The sequence below is a fragment of the Dendropsophus ebraccatus genome, chromosome 13 (genome assembly GCF_027789765.1).
Source record: "Dendropsophus ebraccatus isolate aDenEbr1 chromosome 13, aDenEbr1.pat, whole genome shotgun sequence".
Classification (NCBI taxonomy): domain Eukaryota; kingdom Metazoa; phylum Chordata; class Amphibia; order Anura; family Hylidae; genus Dendropsophus; species Dendropsophus ebraccatus.
The window spans coordinates 77,621,534-77,634,307 of NC_091466.1; the positions used below are offsets into that span (position 1 = coordinate 77,621,534).

A 12,774-nucleotide genomic window follows, 5' to 3' on the forward strand; every position below is an offset into this window, starting at 1 on the left:
CGTGCCCTTAGTGGGCTAAACCAGGGACACTATAAGTTACTTGTACACACAGGGTACTGGAATGAATACACCTGATGCTGCTGCTGTTATCATCTATTTCTTAGCACTGAGAAGTGCTTTGGATTCAGAGATGACTTTTTCGCTGGATCTTAGCCCTAAAAAGGACTTTTGGGTTCAGTAGTATGCCTGCCTGACCAAAACGCTACTAAAACCTATCTCTCCCTGACTAGGTTGAAAGTGCATCTGCGGTCAAGAGACGGAAGTCAATTCTTAAATATTCGAGGTCATGTGGTTCAGCCATCCAATGAGGGTAGACGCCGTTTTCGCGCTGCGTGCGTACTCCCAGGGTCCCTCACGGTCTCCCTGCATGGTGATTGGATTAAAAAAAGCGCCAACTGCCATGGGAGGAATTTCAAATGTTTCCCGCGTATTCGTCACACTACTCGATTGAATTCGAATCTTTCGAATACCTACTCGCTCGAATCGTATTCGCTCATCTCTAATAGTCAGTCCTTGTACAGAGAGGACTGTGCAGCTGTAACTGTATGGGTACACAGGTCTCTCTATGATAGAGATGAGCACAGGGAGGGGATAGAGAGGAATGCGCAGCTGTAACTGTATGACCACACAGTTTTCTCTATGATCATAGCGATGAGTGCAGGGAGGGGATAGAGAGGACTGTGCAGCTGTAACTGTATGACCACACAGGTCTCTCTATGATGATAGAGATGAGTGCAGGGAGGGGATAGAGAGGACTGTGCAGCTGTGACTGTATGACCACACAGTTCTCTCTATGATCATACCGATGAGTGCAGGGAGGGGATAGAGAGGACTGTGCAGCTGTATATCACTATGTACAGCTAGTACCTAAAACAAATTGCATAAAGACAAGCTGGGTCCCGGGTATCAGATCCATAGAGATGGCTCCTCACATCGTACAACTTACAGGACCTGCTGATAAACTCTTGGGGTAGACACCACGGGAGATATCACAGGTCTATGGATTCTGGATCAGCATGAGGTAGATCAGCACAATGTTAATCTTCTGGCTGATCAGTGTATACAATAAATACTGCAGGAGGGAAACTGAGAAGGGGGGGGGGGAGTAAAGGATAATATCATAATTCTGTATGGGAAGAAGGGTAAATGTTTCCCCTCCTCCCCACCACCAGAGCGGCGCTGCACATCTCAGTGACGTCACTACATCTCCATCACTCGTCCTCAGTGTAATCCCAGTTCCAGGTATCAGGTGTGTAATATGGCTGCCGTCCCTTTAAGGCATGGCAGGCAGCGCCGGGCAGCCTTGGGTGCAGATTTGCTGATTTCCACCTTTCACATTTCCCTTGTATTTTCTATTGGTGAAGTTAAATTGCAGGAACCTTCACAATGGCCGGCGCCTTTGTTCTCGGCTCAGCGTGTTTTCCCGCGGACCACAGTCGGATGAAACTTTAATGATGTACAAGCCGCCTCAATCCCTGAAGTATAAATTATTTTTAGTAGAACAAGTCAGGTCAGTGCACTAACCGGGCCGACTTCATAGCGGATTTACATAGATGTCCCCCCAGGCGGCTCACCCCCCAGCACCCCGGCCTATGGATTACAAATAAGCCGAGCAGTGAATGGCGGAGGGGTGAGAGGTGACGGAAGCCTCTTCTGTAGCCGCGTTTGGAGGTGACACAGAGACGCACACTTGACTTCTGCCCCGAGGACTCAATTATACAGACACCGGCAGCCATTGTATGCGGGAGCAGTCTCATACATGTCAGACTTAAAGGGGATGTTCACCTGTGAAGATAATCCTGTCAGATGTTACCATGACAACCTGCCGTGTTCTATAGTATACATCATGTCTATAGGTGTGGAGCTGCAGGTGAGACTTACCTGACCGGAGGCGTCTTAAAGACTCCCTGCTGTAGATGAAGGCCCGGCTCCTTAATTCCCTGGGAAATAAGAAGTTCTGCTGAATTCTGAGACTTTGGGCTGTAATTCCTCCCCATCTTCTGATTGCTGTCAGTGAACGAGGACGCTGCTGTTCACATCAACAATGAAAACCATCCGAGAAATGATAGACGATAACTCAAGGACTGATCCTAATATAGACTACATGTTATTAGAGGACAGTGATGTCTCCTCACAGCGAACAGGGAGGAGATGCAGAATCTCTGTCTCAGTGATTTCATGAGACTGCATACTGTAAAATGGGAGGTGGGAGATGCGGCTGCAGCTTCTTTGTATTTTTGATTATGTGAGGCTGAGTGCTGTGAAAGGGGAGGTGGGAGATGCAGCTTCTTCCTTTTTGTGATTTTGTTAGGCTGTGTTCTGTGAGGTGAGGAGGAAGAGGCTGCTGCGGTCTGTGATTTTATGTGGCTTAGTGCTGTGAGAGGGGAGGAGGGAGATGCAGCTGCCACTTCCTTCTGTGATTCTGTAGGTTATGAGAGGTGAGGAGGAAGATGCAGTTGCAGCTTCTTCCTCTCTGTGTGAGGGTCCTGAATCCTGGAGCCCATGCGCTAGGACTTCTCTGCGGAGTTCATACAGAAGGTCCTGAATCCTGAAGCCCATGAGCTGTGCACTCTATACAGAAGGTTCTGAATCCTGGAGGCCATGCCCTAGGTCTTCTCTGTGGACTCCATACAGAAGGTTCTGAATCCTGGAGGCGATGCCCTAGGTCTTCTCTGAGGACTCCATACTGGGGGTCCTGAATCCTGGAGGCCATTGCACTAGGTCTTCTCTGAGGACTCCATACTGGGGGTCCTGAATCCTGGAGGCCATTGCACTAGGTCTTCTCTGTGGACTCCATACTGGGGGTCCTGGATCCTGAAGCCCATGAGCTGTGCACTCCATACAGAAGGTTCTGAATCTTGGGGCCCATACGCTAGGTCTTCTCTGTGGACTCCATACTGGCGGTACTGAATCCTGAAGCCCATGAGCTGTGCACTCCATACAGAAGGTTCTGAATCTTGGGGCCCATACGCTAGGTCTTCTCTGTGGACTCCATACTGGGGGTCCTGAATCCTGGAGGCCATGCCCTAGGTCTTCTCTGTGGACTCCATACTGAGGGTCCTGAATCCTGGAGGCCATGCCCTAGGTCTTCTCTGTGGACTCCATTCTGAGGGTCCTGAATCCTGGAGGCCATGCACTACGCCTTCTCTTTGGACTCCATACAGAGGGTACTGAATCCTGGAGGCCATGCACTAGGTCTTCTCTGTGGACGTCTTACTGGGGGTCCTGAATCCTGCAGCCCATGTGCCACGTCTTCTCTGTGGACTCCATACTGGGGGTCCTGAATCTTGGGGCCCATGCGCTAGGCCTTCTCTGTGGACTCCATACAGAGGGTCCTGAATCTTGGGGCCCATGTGCTAGGCCTTCTCTGTGGACTCCATACAGAGGGTCCTGAATCTTGGGGCCCATGCGCTAGGCCTTCTCTGTGGACTCCATACTGGGGGTCTTGAATCCTGAAGGCCATGCCCTAGGTCTTCTCTGTGGACTCCATACTGAGGGTCCTGATTCCTGGAGGCCATTGCACTAGGTCTTTTCTGTGGACTCCATTCTGAGGGTCCTGAATCCTGGAGGTCATGCACTAGGTCTTCTCTGTGGACGTCATACTGGGGGTCCTGAATCCTGGAGCCCATGTGCCACGTCTTCTCTGTGGACTCCATACTGGGGGTCCTGAATCTTGGGGCCCATGCTCTAGGCCTTCTCTGTGGACTCCATACAGAGGGTCCTGAATCTTGGGGCCCATGCTCTAGGCCTTCTCTGTGGACTCCATACAGAGGGTCCTGAATCTTCGGGGCCCATGCGCTAGGCCTTCTCTGTGGACTCCATACAGAGGGTCCTGAATCTTGGGGCCCATGCGCTAGGCTTTCTCCGCCATCACTATATGATTCTGTAGAAGCAGCCATGTTTAGTACTGCTGGTCACTGGCAGCAGCGGGGTTAATCACAGCAGTGGGCTGCGTCCCGTCCCCTCGGAGCGCTTTCCGGCGGGGCAGTCAGCGATGTCTCCAGAAGACGAGGATTAGCGCTTCCTCCAGGGACAATTTGCTTGTCTTCATCCCTGGAAACGCAATGAGGCTGCGATATTAGCAACTTTTTCCAATTTCACAGAGGGCTGCGCCCCACTTCCTGGATGCTTTTTGCTTAGAGTTAATGGTCCGCGGCCGTCTTATGAGGTAACCTCGGAGTGCAGCCTCCTGGTCTCTGCACACCACGCGTTTCACTCCGCCATCACTGCACAGCTCATAAACTCACAAGCAGGAGGCAGAGCCGAGTCCCAGTCATAAATGTCTTTCCCAAATGATTACACCTGAGTATGAGACACCGGCCGCTCCAACACCTGGTTACACCGCCAGCAGCCGCCACCGCACACACCAGAACCCGAAACGTCTGACACCCCAAATATATCACCACTGACAGACAGATGCAAAGCGGAACCCAGGACTGACTGCAGGAGGCGCCACACTCCATGTCCTCTAATATCTAATGTGTATCCAGTAATATACAGACTGGACAAAGAAAGACTACACAGATCTGCATGGTGGGCAGTATTATAGTAGTATATTCCTGTATATAGGAGCAGTATTATAGTAGTTATATTCCTGTATATAGGAGCAGTATTATAGTAGTTATATTCCTGTATATAGGAGCAGTATTATAGTAGTTATATTCCTGTATATAGGAGCAGTATTATAGTAGTTATATTCCTGTATATAGGAGCAGTATTATAGTAGTTATATTCCTGTATATAGGAGCAGTATTATAGTAGTTATATTCCTGTATATAGGAGCAGTATTATAATAGTTATATTCCTGTATATAGGAGCAGTATTATAGTAGTTATATTCCTGTATATAGCAGCAGTATTATAGTAGTTATATTCCTGTATATAGGAACAGTATTATAGTAGTTATATTCCTGTATATAGGGAGCAGTATTATAGTAGTTATATTCCTGTATATAGGAGCAGTATTATAGTAGTTATATTCCTGTATATAGGAGCAGTATTATAGTAGTATATTCCTGTATATAGGAGCAGTATTATAGTAGTTATATTCCTGTATATAGGAGCAGTATTATAGTAGTTATATTCCTGTATATAGGAACAGTATTATAGTAGTTATATTCCTGTATATAGGGAGCAGTATTATAGTAGTTATATTCCTGTATATAGGAGCAGTATTATAGTAGTTATATTCTTGTATATAGGAGCAGTATTATAGTAGTATATTCCTGTATATAGGAGCAGTATTATAGTAGTTATATCCCTGTATATAGGAGCAGTATTATAGTAGTATATTCCTGTATATAGGAGAAGTATTATAGTAGTTATATCCCTGTATATAGGAGCAGTATTATAGTAGTTATATCCCTGTATATAGGAGCAGTATTATAGTAGTTATATTCCTGTATATAGGGAGCAGTATTATAGTAGTTATAGTATTGTATATAGGAGCAGTATTATAGTAGTATATTCCTGTATATAGGAGCAGTATTATAGTAGTATATTCCTGTATATAGGAGCAGTATTATAGTAGTTATATCCCTGTATATAGGAGCAGTATTATAGTAGTATATTCCTGTATATAGGAGAAGTATTATAGTAGTTATATCCCTGTATATAGGAGCAGTATTATAGTAGTTATATCCCTGTATATAGGAGCAGTATTATAGTAGTTATATTCCTGTATATAGGAGCAGTATTATAGTAGTTATATCCCTGTATATAAGAGCAGTATTATAGTAGTTATATTCCTGTATATAGGGGGCAGTATTATAGTAGTTATATTCCTGTATATAGGAGCAGTATTATAGTAGTTATATTTCTGTATATAGGAGCAGTAATATAGTAGTTATATTCCTGTATATAGGAGCAGTATTATAGTAGTTATATTCCTGTATATAGGAGCAGTATTATAGTATTTATATTTCTGTATATAGGAGCAGTATTATAGTAGTTATATTCCTGTATATAGGAGCAGTATTATAGTAGTTATATTCCTGTATATAGGGGGCAGTATTATAGTAGTTATATTCCTGTATATAGGAGCAGTATTATAGTAGGTATATTCCTGTATATAGGAGCAGTATTATAGTAGTTATATCCCTGTATATAGGAGCAGTATTATAGTAGTTATATCCCTGTATATAGCGAGCAGTATTATAGTAGTTATATATAAGGTTTTATGTTTCCTTCTTGCGCAGTAAATAAGACATTGAATGCAGTTCTATTTCCAGCATGCCCCATGTCCGGCTAGACACAAGGGATGAGTTTAGCAGTACATTGTCTGATTTGGCTGTGGCCCAAGTAAAACTTAGTCAGGACGCTGACCACACAGTACGCTGCTGTAATCTGAAATGAGATCCGGGTGTTATCTTGCCCTTTCTGCGCTATAATTCACAGGGGGCCGTGGAGTGGCAGAGCCCGAGTCCGGTCATCAGATGCTTCAGGATTTTGATCTAAAGTGAATTGCACGTCCACCCGTTATCGCGTCTTCTTAGGCGGCCGTCTGCTCTAGAATTACAGCTCTGGTAGTATCTATAGAGCGAGGCTGGGGAGCTCCATAGCACTGCAGCTTATCATGCACTGAATACAAGACCTAATCGCAGTGTCTGCTGTCAGGAAGAGCCGAGTCTTAAAGGGCTGCTCCAGTCTCCTGTAAATAACGCTTAGTCAGTGTATAATGGAAACCTCTAAAAGTCTCTAACAGATTAGGTTGCTGTTTCTCATCATCTTCCCATTCAGATGTGTGTGAATGCTCCCTTACAGGATGCAGCATCGGCCCCGGCCCCTAGGTGGCGGCTTATTCTCATTTATAAAGATTGATATTTTTCATTTCAGACCTGTGAAGACGACACAAGTTTTATTGTGAAATTGTTTGGAGCGAGATGTGCGGCAGAATGCAATTTATTGTGTGTGATGGGATAACCGGGTTATCGATGTTTCACCTCTCGGGACCTGACGCGATGAAATAGATACACATTACTATACATAAGGCGTCACCATCTAACCCGCATGGCTGCACTGCTGGGGGCTCATTCATCACCCCCTGCCCTAGACGCTCACAGATATTCATCACATTCTCCAGTGAAATTACACAGCCCTTCCCTGGGAATCGTTTCCCAACATTTTTCCAGATCCACAGAATAAATGTATCATAAATAACCTGCAATCTCCCCGGATGGCGCTGCCGCCGCCGCTCCACGGATCACAGATGGTTTACAAACACGGGAGGATGTCAAGTGCTTCACCCGGGGAGGGGGGAGGGGGGCAATGATCGGGACAGGATTGTGGAAAGTCAGGAGAATGAGAAGCTGCAGATCTAATGGGCAGTGATGATAGCCAGAGTGCCAACCCCCCCCCCCCCTATAATACAGATGGTCAGAGTGCCCCCCAATAATACAGACGGACAGAGTGCCCTCAATAAAGCAGAAGGTCAGAGTGCCCCCCAATAGTACAGACGGTCAAAGTGCCCCCCATGATACAGTGTCCTCACAATACAGAGAACTAGAGTGCCCCCATAATAGAGATGGCCAGAGTGCCCCTATAATACTGACTGGTTGTTAGTATTCTGGGGGCACGCTGTATTAATGGGGACACTGTGGCAGTCAGTGTTATGGGGGTACTCTGGCAGTTAGTGTTATGGGGGTTGTCTAAATTATGGGGGGTGTTCTGGCTGGCTCTTAGCATTATTCTGCCCCCCCCCCCCAATAATACAGAGTACCCCATCATACTAACAGCTAGAAAGCCCCCATAATAGTCAGAGTGCCCCCATAATACTGACAGCCCCATAACAGCTAACAAAGCCCGCATGACAGGACTAGCCCCAGTGCCTCCATAATAAAGAGATACCCAGCAATAACCGACCACAGAGCCCCAACAGCTCCAGCGCCCCCAGGGTACAACCTTGTACCAGGGATACAGCGACCACCACAGCGCCCCCAGCAGGTGGTAAGGTAGGAGTACTCGGTACGGACACCACCTATCGCTCTGGGTATGGTTGTGCCGCCTGAGGTGAGGGTCTCCTGGCGCCTCATGAGCGGAGCCCCCCAGGTCAAGGCAGCTCCAGCAGCTCTGCAGTAAACATCTGTCACTTTGATCTCGTCTCTCGGCATCACGTTCCTGAGATATTTTTCAATCAAGAACTTTACATTCCCGACCTCCTCCACCCACCAGAGAAACACGATGAAGAAGAGGGAAGAAAGCGTTCAATAGATGAGTCAATGGCTCTGTCACCGCCATAATTAAAAAAAATAATACCGCCAGCACCCAGCAGTGCGTCAGAAATATCCGGAATCTTTTATTCCGTTTTTGACCTCGACCTCCTCCAAACACACAGATAGATGTCGCCTCAGAGTTATAAAGAAAATACAGCGCAGAAAAACAACTTCTTAAGCCGTCCATTGTTGCTGCAATCTGTTTAGAGCAGATAGTAAATGGAGATGTTTCTTTTAACACAAACGACCGTGTGTGAATTGAACCTTCGGAGTGGCTGACCTCCATTTATTTCCAGCTTTCTCTTCTATTCTCACCTCCTATAGCAGAAACAAAAGGCAGCATCGTAACGGGGGCACCGGGCGCCGACGGGTGTGGTAATGCTGCCATCTGGTGGCGGCAGGGAGGAACTGCACATAATCGTCCATCAACTCAAAAAACGTATAGATTCAATGATAACCGGACTGATTTCTTCATGATTCTATGTACGATAGAAAAATACGATACTGACTCCATATCTACAAAGGTCACCGTACGCACACAATAAACCATTGTGAGATGAACAGAGGTTCCAGAACAGTCATTCTTTACAATAGACATGATAGATGGAAAAAGCACAATACATTCTAAAAACCAGCAAAAGGTGCAATAGATGCGGCTAGCAGAGAACATAAAGAAGACATTTCATATCAGTGTAGTACTGCCCACTATGTGCTTACTGTTTTCACCTACAAGAATAGATGTTGCAGCCCTGGGGGTTTGATGGTATACAGGTGATACCCATCAGGTATTATCACAGGTGATACCATTATACTCATCAGGTATTATCACAGGTGATATCATTATACTCATCAGGTATTATCACAGGTGATACCATTATACTCATCAGGTATTATCACTGGTGATATCATTATACTCATCAGGTATTATCACAGGTGATACCATTATACTCATCAGGTATTATCACTGGTGATATCATTATACTCATCAGGTATTATCACAGGTGATATCATTATACTCATCAGGTATTATCACAGGTGATATCATTATACATCAGGTGTTATCACAGGTGATATCATTATACTCATCAGGTAGTATCACAGGTGATATCATTATACTCATCAGGTATTATCACAGGTGATACCATTATACTCATCAGGTATTATCACAGGTGATATCATTATACTCATCAGGTATTATGACAGGTGATATCATTATACATCAGGTGTTATCACAGGTGATATCATTATACTCATCAGGTATTATCACAGGTGATACCATTATACTCATCAGGTATTATCACAGGTGATATCATTATACTCATCAGGTAGTATCACAGGTGATATCATTATACATCAGGTGTTATCACAGGTGATACCATTATACTCATCAGGTATTATCACAGGTGATATCATTATACTCATCAGGTAGTATCACAGGTGATATCATTATACATCAGGTGTTATCACAGGTGATACCATTATACTCATCAGGTATTATCACAGGTGATATCATTATACTCATCAGGTATTATCACAGGTGATATCATTATACATCAGGTGTTATCATAGGTGATATACTCATCAGCAGCGGATTATAATAGGTCCTTTTCAGGCGGTAGCCCGGGGTCCTAAGCTCCTGGGGGGCCCATGGCCTCCCAAAAAGACTTATACTTTCAGGGGTGTATTATCTCCTGGCTACAGTTCTGCCATGATTTGCAAAAAGATTGCTGTTTTGTCAACAGTCCGGGGCCTATGGTAAAGTTAATCCGCCCCTGTATATCAGGTATTATCACAGGTGATATATCATTATACTCAGGTATTATCACAGGTGACCTTTGTTTGGAAAATCCTCAAAACATGACCTGTTGGTGGCCATGAGGACTGGATTTAGGATGCACTCCTTTAGATGCAGGGGCGTAGCTAGGATTCATGAGACCCCATAGCAAAAAAAAAGACCTGTATGCTCTCCTTTCTGGACCAGCCCAGCCCTCGGCATTATATCGATCTCCTGGCCTCCAATGCACGAGTGATGTCACTTGTGAGCTGGGGCAACAAACGACACAGGTGGATATCCAGAAGGAGGGCGGTGCAGGCCAGCAGGTGTCCAGGGCTGGGGGCTGGTGTGGCCTGCGGGTATCCAAGGGGTGCAGGACGGGGTGTTTATGCAGCTATCGGCTGTCCATGGTGAAGGGGTGCTGGTGTGAGCTTCATCAGGCCTGACAAAGCAGGAGTTCCCGCCAAACAGCTGTAGCTAGCATCTACAATGATCAGCTTCTGCCTCCCTCGCTGCCCCAATGTACATTCACTATAGACTGATTCTGTGAGACTTCAATAAAACTACCCCACTTAAAGAAGCCAATGTGGTGAGTGCCGATTCCATTAATTTACTGTCTACTGAACTTGTGCCATATAACTACTAGAATACAAAACTAGAGAAAAGGAACTGCTGCCCCTCACACCTATGGCTGACACTAATGCCTCTCGGCTATATTTAAAAAACAACGCCAGGATGTTGGTATACAATTTGATCAAACCATATTGCCCCATGTACCACGTGCCGGTCTCCTGCTTCACATGAGTCCCTACACTAACTCAACACTGTGTCAGTCAGCGACCGCCAACCCCGCAAAGCAAGTGATAACTACTATAATAATGCTCCCTATATACAGGAATTTAACTACTATAATAATGCTCCCTATATACAGGAATATAACTATTATAATACTGCTCCTATATACAGGAATATAACTATTATAATACTGCTCCTATATACAGGAATATAACTATTATAATACTGCTCCTATATACAGGAATATAACTATTATAATACTGCTCCTATATACAGGAATATAACTATTATAATACTGCTCCTATATACAGGAATATAACTACTATAATACTGTTCCTATATACAGGAATATAACTACTATAATACTACCCCCTATATACAGGAATATAACTACTATAATACTGCTCCTATATACAAGAATATAACTACTATAATACTACTCCCTATATACAAGAATTTAACTACTATAATACTGCCCCCTATATACAGGAATATAATTACTATAATACTGTCCCCTATATACAGGAATATAACTACTATAATACTGCTCCTATATACAGGTATATAACTACTATAATACTGCTTCTATATACAAGAATATACCTACTATAATACTGCTCCTATATACAGGGATATAACTACTATAATACTGCCCCTATATACATGAATATAACTACTATAATACTGCTCCTATTTACAGGAATATAACTACTATAATCTTCCCTGTTATGCACAGTATACAGTGTTGTTTCGGTAGCCCCTGTGTATGTGGCGGTCTTTGCTCTATAACCATGTGTTTTATAATAACGGCTTTCCTGGCAGCTCGGAGATTACACTGTAACTTTCCTCTTTCCCTCATTTATCTCAGTTCTGGGATGATATATAAGTGGCCTCCTCCGATGATAAAAAAACATCTGTACGGAGGATGATCCGGTGACAAGTTCAGCTCTGTGCATTGTGCGATATAATCGCAGCTCGGCGGTACGTGAGCCGCTGCTTGTGTAAACATCTCCCCATTTGTATCAGTCAGCACCGGGGTCGCTGTTGTCTCAAGGTCAGTTTGTGATAATTCTTACTGTGCATCGTATAATACCGTAAGTGCAGAATAATAGATATGTACATAGGGAAATAACTACACACTACATAATGGGAAGGCGCTTACTGCAATGTAACTACGGGTCTCCATCAGCATCCACCAATAAGAAAAATGCTATATATAGTGAGGGATCTGTTATAGAGTCTCATTATACCACCAGCCATGCCCTGCTCAGGATCAGCCGCCATTCTATTGTGAAATCACCTTAAGAAGCTAAGAGAAGCTTTCAAAACATGTAACGATATACCGCCATCCCCCCTCCCCACGATAGCAGGATGGTATTAATAGACAGACAAGGCCAAAATAGCTGGTCCTTGTTACACCAGGCTGCGTCTGCTTGGTTTAATATCTGGCCTTTCAAGGGGAAGAGAGGACCCCAGGTTTTTGGGGTTGTGTCCTGCTTATTTATTTATGCAAACAATAGCATGGGGTCCCCTATTTTTTTCAATTCAATAGGCCAAATACAAAACCAAGCAGTAACAGCCTGGCATTACCAGGGTGGCAACAGCCATGTATTTTGGCTAATAATGCCAGCCCACTACCGCCTAGACCACAATATTTTTGATACTCCAGGCCTCTAGCTACCCTTATGGCAGCGAGTACTGGGGGTGCTGCCTGTTTTACATACTAACACTAATCTACAGTACATTAAAATGCTATTTAGTGCTATTTCCCTCAATTTACTAACGTAACGTCACAACTCCTCAGCCTATACCTGCAGGATCCAGCAGTATATGTAGAAATTACATGTAATGGCCATTCCTGTGCTTTTCTACCCAAAGTTCAGCTAACCCCGCCCCCTCCCAGCTTGCCCTCAAACCCCACCCCCACAGCTGCCAACCCTATCCTATCAGAGGTCCGGTCCAGTGTAGAGAACAGCACCCCTCCCCCAAGCTCGCC

General features: G+C 44.6%; 1 protein-coding gene across 1 annotated transcript in view; it reads left to right on the forward strand.

The window, feature by feature from the left end:
* GPR65 (G protein-coupled receptor 65) overlaps positions 1-12,774 on the forward strand; it is a 132,985-nt gene that overhangs the window by 73,901 nt on the left and 46,310 nt on the right. The window lies entirely within an intron of this gene.